The sequence below is a fragment of the Amphiura filiformis genome, chromosome 2, assembly GCF_039555335.1.
Source record: "Amphiura filiformis chromosome 2, Afil_fr2py, whole genome shotgun sequence".
Taxonomy (NCBI): Eukaryota; Metazoa; Echinodermata; class Ophiuroidea; order Amphilepidida; family Amphiuridae; genus Amphiura; species Amphiura filiformis.
In genome coordinates this window covers 41,072,383-41,088,799 of record NC_092629.1, presented here as the reverse complement: position 1 = coordinate 41,088,799, position 16,417 = coordinate 41,072,383, and positions in this window count along the sequence as shown.

Here is a 16,417-nt window from a genome sequence, read left to right as displayed (position 1 = left end):
TATTTTGGCCCTGAATTTTGCTAGAAAAGCGGCTCCTTGCCCTTTTTCTTTTCCTCTGCCCTCCTGATTTTCTCTTTCATTTTTTTTGTCAGAGGGCACTTTTTCCTTTCATTTTTGTCAGGGGGCACTCTCCCCCGGCTACGCTACTGCTATGATATTCAGTGTATAAGAATTCCCTCAAATTACAACTTCTAGCAGCAAAACACCCGATTTTGGTTGCATTTGTTTGCTTGGTTTGAGCTTTATTTTTTTATTTAGATTGTTCATGTTTGGTAAATATAGCTGTGAAACATAGAAAACGAAATTCATTCAAGTAGAATAGACAAATTGTGTAAAGAGCGTAGGATCTATTAATACACAGACAAATCGCGCTACACGATACCATTGCAAAACGCACCGAGTTTAAAAAAATATATATTCGTTTCTCCTAGTCTCTCTTGTCGTTGATAAAACAGCATTTTTGCATTGGTACTATTTGTTATTATGATTTACGGTGGTTCCACAATTTTATAGAAAACACCAACATACCAGCAAACACGAACATGTTTTTCAAACAATATAAACGTGTTATAATCACTTTTTGGTTTTGTTCAAAAAATTTAAATAACATTTAAATGTTGGGTTATATAAAGATCTGGAAAACTGTAATTGCATAATGCTTTTGGCAAATCTTGGGAAAATATTTTGTCAATACTTACTAACATTATGTTGGAAGGTTTTGCATTAAGTTTTCAAAAATGTTTTCGAACTAAATGTTATTAAAACGTTTTATACCCTTTATATAACCCGACCTTTAAGCTGTTTTCTGTAAAACGCTTTTGTTTGTATTTGCTGGGATACCGTAGGAAGCTGTAGGAGTCGGCGAAGCACGACCCAGCGGTATTTGCAATCAAATATTGAGATAAATAAAGCTGACACACAAGATGAATGGTATTGTTTTCATTTAGGGGACACCAAGACTTGATATAAAAGTATCATTTATGCCCCCCGTGAGTGATATTTCTTGAGAGAGGAAAATGCCCCAAACTTTCGTCTTGATTCATTTCCGATAAGATTAATGTATTATTATTATTGTTAAAATAATTACAATAAATCACATCCCGCGCTTAAATAAGGCGCTTAAAGCTACTGACTAATGCCCATGCCAGACTTTCATTTGGCTTACTGCTGCGGCAAGCGACATAACGTATCAACTAATGACAAGACTTGATTGTGTCCGTTTGTCTGCAATGCGCGTGCGTCACGCCGCTCAGCAACAAGCGGCATGACAGTTGAAACCAGAATAAAAATAAGAAATACACTAGTTTTTAAACAGCTAAATATGGAAAAAAACACATTGCTATTGCCGTCTTACTAGGTGATCCGATATTTTATTTCAGTGGATTCCGCTTTCTGCTGCGGCAAGCGGCATGGCATATCAGCTGATGACAAGCCTTCATTGTGTCCTTTTGTCTGCAATGCGCGTGCGTCACGCCGCTCGGCGTCAAGCGACATGGCAGTATGAAACCAGAATAAGAATAAGAAGTACACTGCGGTTTTTAAATAGTAGAAGAATGACTCCGGCAATCGCAACAGCATGTTTTATATGTTAGAAAAATAATCATCAATCACGAATCACATAGTTTTATTCAAAACAATCTCATATTGACCATAAAAATGAATAAAAACAGCTCGGTTCTAAACACGCGATATTCAAAATTCCCGCGCCGAAATTGTCATTCAAAAAGGTCTACCGCAATCATCGCATCTGTGTTAACGTAAGTGTCAGGATATCGAAATTACCCATGATTATATTCTTTAATCTCGGCTACAAAGTAAAAGTTGTTTGATGAAAATGTGATTTTTGGTTGATCAGATATGTTACTTAAAGCGAAAACAGATTTTGTAAGTCAGAAACGGTTAAAAACTGAAGCCAAAAGTTTTGTAAGCATCATAATTTATTTATTGTAGCTTGGATAATCTCTATAAAAATGTTTTTAGATGCAGTTGTCCAACTGCGTACTCAGTTAAAGGGCAGATCTATAGCAAAAACAAGAATATCTCTATTCGAAGAGAATAATTATTACATTACAAGTTGACACTTGTTGCAATTTTTTTGTGCGTATTTCTCCTGAAAAGGAGAAATTGTGTGGGTAAAGTTCAGCCTCGTACGTGTTCTTCCCCCGTTTGAAGCGTACGTGTTCTCCCCCGTTTGACTGATGACGTATGTAAATGAAGCGGACACTTTATTGTGCTCTCATCATACAATCACAATCACTTTGACAAGTTTGACATTAGCAACAATGAGTTGTACTATCACTTACCATAACAATGCTGCATAACAATATGCACGCTATTGTTCTCTTTCGGGAACAAAGCCCACACAGTAATTGTTACTATGCGTTTGCTTTGTAATATTTCATCCAACTGAAACTATAGCATTCCAATATACAGGGAAATCAGATACGTGAGTTTGTGGAATAACACGGTTTATATTAGTCACGATTATCGCACTTTCAGTTTCCCACGCGTTTGAACGGGAATTGGATTGCGTACTTTTTCGATGTCTAGTGAGCAAATTTTTTCAATATTTTGAGAAAATGATGTCAAATTTTCTATTCTGTATTGTTTGGTAATAATGTCTTTTGCCAATAGTATGTTTAAAATTGTAATTTTGTGTTTTTGATCGCAAAGATCGGATATTTTCGTTCCCGATTCGAATTCTGAACCCTTCGCAAGGGTGCCGATTTCGGCAGAACTTTGACGATAATTTTGCCTTTTTTGACACTAAAATGCTTTCGATCCTTAATTTTGTTTCAACCGAGTCTTAAATTAGCAAGCACAATAAGGTTGGTACCACTTTTTATATACATTGATAAAATTTTAAAGATTTTTTTTTTCAAGTGTGTAGTGTGTTTCCCATTGACATTCAAAATGGGAAATACGAGTCTGATGGACATAGGAACGGCGTCCATGAGACTCAGCGAGTCTAGTTTATATGCTAGTCTCAGATAAAATTCTAAGCTCAAATTATGTATTTATTTTTTAGGCCTAATATTTCTCATGATATTGATATACATATGAATTGTAATATTAGAGTCACGCGGTAGCATGACCAGCAAGTTTAAAAAAAAACCACTGATAAAGAAGAATAAACAGATGCACCGCGAGACTATATTTACACGGAACAAAACGCTATTGTTCTGCTACGATATTTTCGCTGGGTACAAAATATATCTAAAACCATGCTAAATCGTATTTACTGTCCAAATTGTCATATTTTAATAACTCTTTGTTTCAAAAGTTACACCAATCTTACAGTCAATCCGATTGTTTGATAATAAACAAACATTCTTGCTTTATTTCACGCGGTATTTCATAGCCAAAATTAATGGCAAATCATAGCTAATCATACTGATATCCACAATCTTTCGACACTGCTACAGCCATACATGGCTGTCACTGTCGCACTAATTTTTCAGATTCACTTTCAAATATACCCAGGCATTTTCCTGGATACCCTACATACAAATTCTGGACCCCATTCGCCAAAGAAATCAAGATTTTCACAATTCTTTTATTCTTTCCGGACCACAGCATATATTCATATTAATAAATACTCCACTTTCACACATCGTAATAACGGGACGTCCCCGTGGCGAAGTGGTTAAGGCCATGGACTTCTAATCCATTTATGAATTTTTGCTCAAGTTGGAAACTTCCCACCACTTTTTTTTAATGTTTTATTAATCAATTTATTGTCGTAAATCAAGAATAACACCATTTCGAACATCCATTGCTATTGTGATATTATTTTTTTTTCTTCATCAAACAAACATGTTTGATTTTGTATTCACATTTAGGCCTAGGCCTTGGGCCTACTTTCACCATCCAGATGCTATCACCATGCCTGACTATCATGGCATCTTCGTCATTTAAAACACATTTATCAGTGGCTCTGTTCACAGCTCAGACTGAAATTATATTTAATATAAATATTATAAATGAAAATCACAAACCGCGAAAGATCGCCAACAACTGCCGCTGAATATTGATATCCAACTAGATTTCCCCACAGGGCTAAAGGGCAGGACATATTTGGATATGGAACTATTGCCCCACAGGGCTTCAAAGAACCACAAACCACGAAATATGGATATCCAACAAGCTTAAACTACAAATTAGCTCCCGATAGAGAGCAGGACTTGATGAGGGAAATTAAAACCACAAAACACGAAAGATTACAAAGAACCACAAACCGCGAAAGACTAGATTGCCCGCAGGCCTATCGATTATAAAGAATCACAAATCACGAAATACGGATATCCAACAAGCTTAGACTATAAATTAGCTCCCGATAGAGGGCAGGCCTTGATGAGGGAAATTAAAACCACAAACCACGATATTCAACTATATTGCCCCGCTGGGCTACAAAGAGCCACAAACCCCGAAATTTGGATATTCAATTAGATTGCCCGCAGGCCTATCGATTATTCGATTATAAAGAACCACAAACCGCGAAAGATCAACAACAACTGTCCCGCAAACCACAAACCGCGAAATTTGGATATGCAACTAGATTGCCCCACAGGGCTACAAAGAACCACAAACCACGAAATATGGATATTCAGAGTGCAGGGCTTGATGAAAACCACAAACCACGAAAGATCGCCGACAACCGCCGCTTAATAGGAATATTCAACTAGGTTGCCCCGAAGGGCTACAAAGAACCACAAACCGCGAAATTCGGATAGCCAAGTATATTGCCCCGCAGGGCTACAAAGAACCACCAACATTAAAACACGATTATCTGGGGCATTTAGACGCTTCCGTAGTATAGGCTTAAATATATGCGCATTTACCAGTTCCGACATGAAGTAGACCTAAATCGGATTTACTCTATGTGTGTCTCTCTGGCATTGTCAACATTGGGTGTGTGTTGTTCAGATTTACATTTTATTTACATATTTACGTAGCCTTGAATAATTAAAGTATATTAAAATGTTTATTGATCATTGTGTACGCCTCTGAACATTACAGTCACATGTGACGAGCAAGTTTTAAAAATAAACGACTGATAAAGTTTTGTTTAATTATTTATTGTCATGAATCAAGAATAGCAACTTCAAACATCAATTTTTCGTTTTATTAGTTTTATGGTGCACTTCGTAACCTGACTTTCCAAGCTTGGAGCTGCTTGGCTACATTCATAAAAAGAAAAGCAATCTACCAAAAAAACGTTGACAACGTAAAGAAATCAGCAAGTTTAAAAAAAACCCACCTCGGCTCACTTTTTGAAACTTGGTCCGATTTGAACACCAACAGCAAATCAGTGTTTTTATTTTATTTCAACAGAATACAGCGTTTCCAACAAGATTACAAACAAGCCTACTTGTTATTCGTTTAATTCAATCATTAATCATGATATTGTAATGATTTACTCAGGGTGTGGTATATGGATGATGCGTGATTTCCTATATAAATAACTCAGAGAACGAAAAACATGGAGCAAAACGACAATGGAAGTACAATCACAAAATAACACGATTTATTAATAAAACACGAATCCTAACCATACAGAGACTGCCGCTTATGTTTTACCGTCGTTACTAAACCTATCGACGAATTTTTTTTTAATTGACGTATTTTGTACATTAATATGTGTAGATAATAAATCATGAAAAAAAACAGGGGGTGCCGGACCTCACTTTTGAGCTACAGCCGGTTTAAAAGAAGTGTACATTTCCAAAAATCTCTGTACACTTCAATGGCAAAATCAGCAATTTGCCCAAAATATATCACCTTTTGCGTTGTATAAAAAAAGTGTCGAGACAAAATTTTTTATATTTTATATATGTTATGAAAAAGAAAAATCTCTGTAAAATCGCGCAAAAAAAATTGGGGGTACCGGACCTAGTTTTCGCGTAAATTGACCATTATAGGTCAAAAATGCATTTTTTCTGCGACACCATGCGTAGTTAATTGCGTACGTGGATATTTTGGTGCGTGCCAACGCGCTGGTATGAAGCGCGATCTGATGCCGGATCAGCGTTCATTTACGCATATGGCCACAAAAAGGAATTGTCTGTTTACGCAGGAAAGTTTTCACTGTAAAAAAAATCTGAACCTAATTCTAATTTGGTGTATTTTGGTCACAAACGGGTGTAAGAAAGGCTCCCATTCTGCAAATATATTGGGCCAAAGAGTTATTAAGTTACACAAAGCGAGTTATTTTCAGCTTTATGTTCACCTGACACGAATGACCAAAAGAGGATTTATTAAACATGTTAAAGCGAAGCGTTTGACACCATGGGCGGAAGTGTTTGACTATAATAGGCCTACACTTATTATAGGCATATAGGCCTACTTAGCATGCTTAGTGCCGTTTACCGAGAGGAAAACTTTTTGGTCACAAAAACTATAGGCCTACGGAATTATCTCCAGGTGGATTCATATCATCAATTGTTGCAGTTCAATTAACGCAAAGTTAAACGCTGGGTTGCCTATAGCTATATGAAAACGTTTGGCCAATTATGATATCATTTTTGTAAATGTATGACACATTTTTATAAACTGAATAGTTTTGATAGTGTTGTCTATATCGCATGCATTATGAATTCAGTGCACGTAGTAGGTCTTTGCCCAATAACACAAAATGCTTTAAACATTTAAATGGTGGATTATAAACTTTTAAAACATTTTAAAAATAACAATCAAAAACATTGAACACTTGCTGCAAAACATATTCTAAGTTGGAACAATGTTGCCAAAATAATTATGTCTACAATAACATTTTCACAACATGTTTTTAATTTTGTTGTAGTGTGTTTCATTTATGAAACGTTCTACAAACGTATACGGTAACCTTTAAGGGATCTGGAATGAGCGTTTTGAGCGTTTCGACAGTATATTTTTGTGGGACATGAGAGCACATCAGACATACATGTATCAAATTGCATTCTGAATACGAAGAATGTCTTTCTGATATCAAATAATTTTCATTTTTTGAAATTCACGATATAATTCAACTTTTATGACAAATTATTAAAATTTGATATTTTTCATATTCTTGATATATAACAGTCCTCGAATTAAATTTTATAAATCTAATGACATATTCTTAAAGTGTATGTAGCTGGGAGGAAAAGCCGACGATCAATTGAACATTTTAACTTTCATATTGAAGATATGGATTTATTTCCCCAAAAGACCTATTTCCAGGTCTGTTATTACTGGAAGCACGCTGGCAAGATTTGGTTTGTACAAGTTGTATTTAATATATTAGAAGCGACCACTTTTTTTTTTGCGCTCAGCAAACATTGTTTTCTTTATTTTTTGGCCCTAGTTATCGCCGGTGCGCAAAAATAGCATTGACACGCTCAATACGCATCGTTCTCTGCGATGTCTGCAACGCAACGCCGAATACGACGCGGCGTACGCACGCCTTGAAAACAGGCGCAATAGTCAAGTCGAATCGGCTGACGACGGTAAAACCTTAACTCAACAAGCTCCAAATCATAAGTGAAGGTGCATCGGATGACTGGCCCACGCGCACGCTCATGGCACGCTCCTCTCACATGCCAGTCGACCCAGCAACAGCACCAACCAATCAGGGAACGGCGACGTAAAAGTGCGACGCAAAAGTGCGTCGACATAGTCGCCGCATCTCTCCGTCCCCATTGCAGAAATGCGTCTACCTTCCGCTGCATAATGCATACCACAAATGCAGACGCATTCCACAATGACGAGGAAGAGAAGTAATGGGACAATTTATAAGCAATTAGCGTCAATTAATTAACAAAAGGAATAATTTGGGTTTCATTTATGAAAGTCCGAAAATACGCAAATAATCAGGAATGTGCGCCTTGTGCAAATACAGCAAGTAAACAAGTCAACAAACTCTCCTGGGTCAATGTCCGTTCGTCAGTCGAAGGCGACGCAATTTTACATCGCCGAAGTCATTACATTTGATGAAAGTTTCATACACAAGAAAAAGGTAAAGCCTGAAAAAGATAGGGAGACACCCGTAGGCTCAGGGCATTTCAATATTATAAAACAAAACACAAAAAGATATTGGCTTATCATGCAAGAACAAGATAATAACCGTTCAGGTCGTTCCAGGAAGCTTACAAATTAATATCGCATCTGCACATTATAGTCAGGGAGTGAAAGCAGTTTAGGTAGAATTAATTCCTCAATCGACGATTTTTGTACCAGCGGGTGTAGAATATATTGTAGTATTGTATAACAAAAATCGACTAAAATCTACTTTTCTACTAAAAATTACAAGCCTTAGAAAATTGCACTTATTCTAACTTTGAGCAAGTTTAATTCCGAAGAGGTAAATATATAGAAAATACTTTTGCGAAGCGTGGTCGCATCGGCTATCGCGACGGCATTACGCGCTGATACATGAGCGTCAAATTGCGTATATTACGCATACATCGTGTTCCGCGCTAACTCACATTTTATTATAATTATCCTTCCGCACACACGGTTCGCATCATTAATGCATATTTTGCCATTCATTGACGGCGGACTGTTCATGTCTGTTTGCCAATGAAATGCGGATTATTAATTGGGATCTTCAGCATATAACTGCTTTCAAGATACTTCAAAGGTGTCGTATTTAGTATAAGTCTAAATAATTATATTATACCCCTACGCTGCCTGCTATAATAGCCCACTAGGTCTAGGCCTATTATTAAAAAACAAACAAACAAAAACAAAAACCAAAATAAAAAAACACACCAAAAACATGTCTCTCGTCCCCGGCTCTATAGTCCGGGTTTTTAAAAACAAAAAAGAGGAAGAGTTGCTTTTTATCTCTTATGAATGATCGCAAAATTGGTGCAAATAGGCCTACAAATAAACTTAGGGCTATGAGGCTGGATTGAGATGTGTTCAGTTTTATACGGCGGATTTATTGCCATAATTATTACCTCTTACTTAACAAAAGAAAAACAAATATAATCTCCAATCTATGCGGTTCGTATGCAAATGTTGACTAGTAAATTAATATAGGCTGCCGGCGGCGTCAGGTATACATAGAATGTTTTTTTAAATGATGATGACATGTATGATGCAAACTCATAGGTTTTGTGCGTTTGGCAATTTGGGAGGGTGGGGATGGGGTTCAAAATGACCCCATAGGATTATAAAATCAAAATTTCAATTGCTCAAATACCTCTTTCAAATATATCAAATTATTTACATAAATAAACAAAAAAAATAAATAAATAAATAAATAAATAAATAAATAAATAAATAAATAAATAAATAAATAAATAAATAAATAAATAAATAAATAAATAAATAAATAAATAAATAAACGAAAAAAATTGAACAAATTGTAGCGTAGTATTAAAATCATAAATATAACCATTGCTGGCAGGAGGAATCGAACCAACGATATTGACATTAGCAGTCTGATGCTCTACCATTGAGCTATGACAGGATCTAGTGATAAGGGTCGAATTTTTAGCTTATACAGTGTTTGTCAGTGTTTGTCCGCCTCGTGAAAGAAAGAAATATAAAATCTCAATTTTTAATTTAAATTTATTTGATAATTTTCTGACCTATATTTTCTTTAGAGCAGGGACAAATATTTCCCCTTTTATCTAATTTGACCGCTATATAAGAATCTACTTCTTTTATTACTGATTTAATTCCACGATTTGTTCCATTAAGCAATATCAAAGATTAATGTCACACATCTCACAACAGATATTTAGTTGGCTTAGTGTTAACCTGGAGGTACCGAGATCGATTCCCACCTCTGCCTGCAATTTTTTTAAAGACTGGGAAATAATAACCTGGCATTCGCCGCTGACATTCGTACTTCAGAAGCGGAGTTATAACTTGTTAAACTTTGCTCCTTCCGTAAAAGGGTACATTATTTTGGCACTACATTATTTCTTTTTTTTCACATTGCTGGTTTTAAATATCAAATGGTCATAATTGGCGGTCACTTCAAATCATCCCCAACTGAACTAGGTTCAGGAATTTCCTCTCATTGTTAAGTGTTGGTTAACCCACCACTTGAGAATAAAGGACTATGATAGGTGCAACAGGATTACCTACGGGATTATCTCAAGGATATAATTCTGTTCTCCATCCTTTTCTTACATCTTCTCTGATATGTGCTAGTGTCAATGGTTATTGTTAAAAGGCAATAAGGTGTGTAATTGCAATATTTCCTCTGAATAGGAAAGACTCTCTACATCGAGTTATGTATGCTGGTGGTTCGCAATACTGTTATTTAAGAGAAGGTATCTTCCAAATCCAAATCCAAATGAGAACCTATCTTGACACTTTTTGTCAGTTTTCGTGTATTTAATGTGGTAAAATGAGCTATTTCAATTATTTTATTCTAAAAGAAAAACGTCAAGTGTTCAAACTTAAAAGCTCTTTTTTCTCGAAACAGAGATTTCAAGTTAGATCATTTTACCAAATCAGGGCCGCTATAGGCCCTACATACGGTGTGTCCCGATTGACCACATTTTCCCTCGTGAAGCATGAAGTGCCCAGATGGTGAAAGTCTAGGAGAAGTAGGCCTAGAGTAGAAAATGGATTTGTCAATCATAAGAATCTAAACGTTTTTTACTTCAACCTTGTAGAAAAAAAATCTATTAAAGTTATATAACCTAACAGTGGAAGTCCCAGGATCAAACCTTGTCAGCCATGAAAGATCATTTCTACCATCTACAGCCCAATTATTGAATTCTCTACCTGTCCAAATTCCAGTCATTAGATCGAGGGCCAGCTTTAGCAGGGAGCTTAATCGCTTTCTGGGTGCATCTTCGTCAGCAGCTTCTAAATGATTTATTAGTTATGCCATGTCGGGAAAAAAATCAAAATGTCAAATTTGCAAAAAATATGCCATTGGCGATCTATGTGCAAAAGAAAATATATCAAAGCTTAAGGATCATCCCATAACCATGCCCAGTTTCATTGCTCTATCTATTGCAGGGAAATAATTAGAAGAGATTTCCGAGAGGCTTTTTCGTTGGGAAGCGTAATGGTGGTGTGCCCCCCTTCTAATGATGATCCGCCATCTATTGTCAGTGACTCAATTTCATGGAGCGATAACATTTCAATCAAATCTATATAATAGGGCCTAATAGGCTCCCGCGATATCACATGTGTAAAAGCGTGTGCCAGCATGTATGCAATGACGTAGGCCTATAGTCCTATATTATTAGGCCGTCAGTTACATATATTAGGAAAATAAAAACACGATAAATCTATACTGCATTAGCAAAATAATTGCATAATAGGCTTTTATACCAACCAGTTATAACTCATTTAATTAGTAGGCCTAAACCATCGGACCAAATGGTTTGTAGACAGTGGCGGTGTGCCCCCCTGCCGCCGTTCGTCATGGCCGTCGGTTTATGATGTAAGGCCGTTGGTAGACGGAAGGCGTTGGTGAAAAAAACTGGGTTAACAATAGATTATTTTTTACCCAGAGTGACAGAAAAAAGGGAGAATACCGCCTATTATCCATTTTATTATCCTTTTATTTATTTTTTTTTTTTTCGCTCTTCACTTTTTCAAACCATGCAAAAAATTTTGGGTTAACAAATAACAACTTCGGTCGGCAAAAAATATTTCCGTCGGTACATTTACAAGTTGTGCCCCCCCCCCCCTCTCGGCCCGCAAAAAACCTTTGCCCCCGGCCCCTTGCACATGCCAAATTTTTGGGATCCCAATATGCAAACCGTATATGATCTTGTCCCCCCTCCCAATTACACCCTCCTCCAGGGCTCATAATTATTGTACATGTCTAGATAACTATTAATTTCCGTTGTAGGCTTCTTGCAATGTCTGATATAGTCTGGCCTATATATGTACCAATTAGGCCCATAGGTTTAATTAATTGGTGAACGACATCAAAGTATTTTATACATCAAATGTATTACCTAGGGCCTAAATATTTATTCTTTCATATCTATTCAACAAATGGGGACATCTTAATTCATGTATGACGAACATGTATGATAAAAGTTGCAAGAACTTCAAACGCGATTAGGGCCTATCTCAAAATGGCCATTTTGTGATACGCCACTATTTCATCCGAGCGACAAATTATTATTGCACAAGGTGGCGATCAATTAGACACCGACTTCGTGCGTGTGATGTGTTCGTGACGCTCTGGTTTGCGCAGTATGCAAGCCAACACGCTCACTTGTTGCGCGAACGCAATTACAAAACAGTAAGCGTAGACGCGTTAACCATGTTTGCGTAAATGCGGCTCAAAAGTCGGAAACGTTCGTGATTTGTATATTTTTGCTGTAAAATAGTGATTTTCAAATGCCTGTAGATTTTTTTGCCCATGGTGGATTTTGGTCGATTTTGGATATGTGATAGAATAATTGCAGCCACGTCTACCAGTACAAAAATTGTCCATTGAGGAATTAATTCCAGCAGACAGCCTTCCCAGAGCTCTCTCTCCCTCACTATTAAAGATACATAACACTTCTGGAAATGTTTTAAATTGATGTAAATATGATAAAGTTTAAATCAGTACCTTTTACAAATGGGACCAAGTTTCAAAAAGTGAGCCGAGGTGGTTTTTTTTAAACTTGCTGATTTCTTTACGTTGTCAACGTTTTTTGGTAGATCACAATTGTCTAATATATAAAAAAGAAGCGGCTGATCTTATCCATATGTTTAAAAACCATGAAATTTGTAATACTTAATTTGAATTTTTTCTGTGAACAGCAACAGTATACGTTCTGTCCATTGAGAGCGTTTATAGTCCCTTTTCTCACAGCGGGCACATCTCATTTCATGACGTCACCGGTTTTCTAGGCCAAATCTGTCTCGTTCGAAAGAACTCACCGCTTAAGTTGGTTTTTGCGGAATATCAATTTTAAACGTCTTATTTTCTCAAAAAAGGAGTCATTTTCATTGTCCTCATAATATTAGCTTGCCAATGATATGATGTTGTTTTCGCTATAGACCTGCCCTTTAAGGAGAATACATGAGAAAGTGTTGATTCGTAGACCCGAATCCACGAGCGATAGCGAGTGAATTGGGATCTATTGAATCTTGGTTATAATAACCGGACTTATTTAAAACCTACTCTATTCAGTAACCTTATAAATTTAGAATTCCTTCAGTTACAAATGAATCAAATAGCAGAATTGCCGGAGAATGTTTTTGACAACCTTTCAAGATTACTTTATCTATACTTAAATGACAACGAGTTAACATCACTAAATGCAGTGTTTGGTGGAATGGTTAGACTTCAGTGGCTATTGCTAAGAGGAAACAAGCTGTATAGTATATCAGTTGATACATTTCATGGTCTTGATACGTTACTTCTGTCAAATAATCGACTGGTTACATTACCCGTTGGTATCTTTAGTAATCCGACTGTATTAGTCGACCTTCATTTGGATGACAATGATATAACAACACTACATAGTAATATATTTGACAATCTTAGTAATCTGAGTTATCTAAGTCTAAGCTTTAATCATTTGTTACATTACCATCTGGCATATTTAAGAATCTTACCAAATTGGCTATTCTTGATCTTATCGTTTCAAGCATTGACTCGACTGACATTCGTGCAGCTTGAGAATAACAAATTAATCTCGCTACCACCAGGATTATTTGTATCAAACGTTGCTCTGCGCCAAGTCTTTCTGGCATATAATTATTTGATGGCAATAGCAGTTGCACTTTTTGACGGTACTGTTGACTTGAATTTGTTATCTTTGGCTGGAAATTTCTTGTTAGAGTTGCCTGATAAATTACTTCATACTTCCCATAGATTATCGAACTATAGTTATTTCGGCGAATGTCCTGTCCAATCTAAAGGAATACCTTTTTAAAGTAACTTCCAAGTTAATTGCATTGCGCATGAACACCAACAGCATACGATTTTTACCAATGAATCTTTTCGTTCCATTGGTATCTTTGGAATCTTTAACATTGTCTCACAATGTGCTGATTCAAAGCTCACTGCATGCGTCAATCTAGTATTCCTAGAGCTCAATAATAACCTGATTACGGGTTTTGATCATTTGGGGAATTTTACAGATTTAAAAGTTTTACTTTTACATCATAATAAAATAACAATCATACCAAATCATTCTTTTAACATGGTTTACAATTTGGTATATCTTGCTCTTCATTCAAACACCTTGATTCAGATAGAATCGTTCACGTTTAAAAACTTGGCTAATCTTAAGTATCTTAATCTTTCTGATAAGAAGATTGCCTTTATTGGAAATGAACGTTTCACTGGATTAAGAAGCCTACGTACATTAGACCTGGGCCATAATAGACTTAGCAATTTTGATACGGGAATGTTAGGACATTTCCCGGTTTTGACATCCCTAATATTATATCAAAACCATATACAAAGGATATTTTTAGTTGATACATTTTGTTTCATCGGCGATAATGCGGCTACCTGTCGTCCAACATCTGCAAGACCTGCATACCTGACACGTAAGCGAATGTTACAACATGGATTTCTCCGAGATACAATGTGGATTGTTGGTTTAGCTGCTGTTGTCTTTAATATCGCTGTTATCGGTTGTCGATTAGTTATAGACCGTAAAAATAAGGTACAGAATGTATTAATATACAATCTTGCCTTGTTCGATATGGTAATGGGGATTGATATGCTAATTTTGACTTCTGTTGATTTGTATTACGGTGATTATTTTCCAAGGTTTTCTGAAAGTTGGATTAAAGGACCACTTTGCAAAATAGCCTCTGCTTTGTCAACACCGTCGAATGAAGCTTCTGTGCTATTGGTTTTAGTCATAGGGTTGGATCGATATCTTGGAGTTAGGTACCCCTTAGGTGTCCACAGAGAACTAGGAAGCACGTGAATGAGAATCTTGGTGTCAATTAGTTGGATGGTTTCGGTTATAATATGTGTCACTCCTGTTGTCATAGATTCATTCTTTCCTGGATTTGACGAGATATCTGAAGTATGTGTAGGATTACCAATAGTTAAAAAAGTAATAACATCAGAAGAGGTGAAGATTACTCGTAGTAACACAAGCTATGAAGTGGTTTGGCGTCTAGCTGAATATACTGTTACGACGAGTCCTACCGACTCAAGGCCAAAATCACCTTTTACCCGAACTTACACGAATGCACAACACAAATACACTGTTTGATTTTAAGCTAACAAATCTAAGTCTTTAATTGAAAACAAAGTATGCTTGGTACATATAACAACAATTACAATAAAATCACACAATCAGTTTTATTCTATCGGTACTTAACCAGCGGTCTTCTTGTTGGTGATTCTAGAGTTCTTGCAATGTTCTGGACGACGGATGTAATATATATCCTTATTCACTTGTCCTGCGAAAATCAGCGAAGTCCAGTGTACGCTTGCGTTTATAAATCCTTGCGTATGAAATCCTCATACGAAAATGATGATGCTTTCTCCAATCTCCTTTGTGCTGCTTTCTCCACAAATATATCTCCTTGCGCTGCTTTCTCCACAAATATATCTCCTTGCGCTGCTTTCTCCAAAAATGGTGTTTCTTTTACCATTCTCTCTTTCTCCAGGGAACAGGTTTCTTTAACACAGCTCCGCTGTTTTTGACAGATGCGTTGTCCTCAAAATACCAGCAAATTCCAGCAATTCGACAGAAGAACTTTAATCCTTTGATGAGGAAGAGCACATTTGTTTGCTCGCTATCTCCTTCGTTGCTGTATTAAAATAGCTCAATTATTGGCTACATAAACTGGTTAAAATGTACTTCTTTTTAAGCACGAAGACCATCACACACATGTGGAGTTTACAATCTCCCATGACATTCTGTAAAGTCCAAACAAAAGCCTCCGGCTTTTATAGCAGTACTCATGCAAAACCCATCATCTATTAATAAACCATTACTTCAATCACATTTTCACAACATTGCTGCAATCTTGGGATTTCCCAAGATTAATCATTCACCTTTCACATTACATCACTTCCTGGGGAGTTTTCCTGATGGAGCAATAATGAACTGGGGATTTCCAAGTTCCAAACATAGCTCTGATTTTGTTTACAATAATTTTGGGGGAATTCCAAAATGACTTTCCACACCATCATCTTGCACGTACAAGGGGCTTTCCCATCTCATGAAATACTTTCAGCTTGTAAACAAAGTTAAATAATTAAATTAAATTACTCAGGGCGCATCACAATACGCATAATGACACGAATAGCTTTCAAAACCGATTCTATGGCGTTGTTTCAGGAATATACGCAACGATATTTCTAGTCGTATTGCTCATGTCTCTGGTCACAGAGTAGCAAGCTACTTGTCTATTATTATTTACATTGGAATCAACCTTATCTGCTTTGCGACTATAGCTGTATTCTACATCAGAATATTTCAAATAGCTCGCAGGTCTTCAAAAAATGTTCAGAGTACGGCAGAAAAGAAAGAACTGCGGATGGCATTTA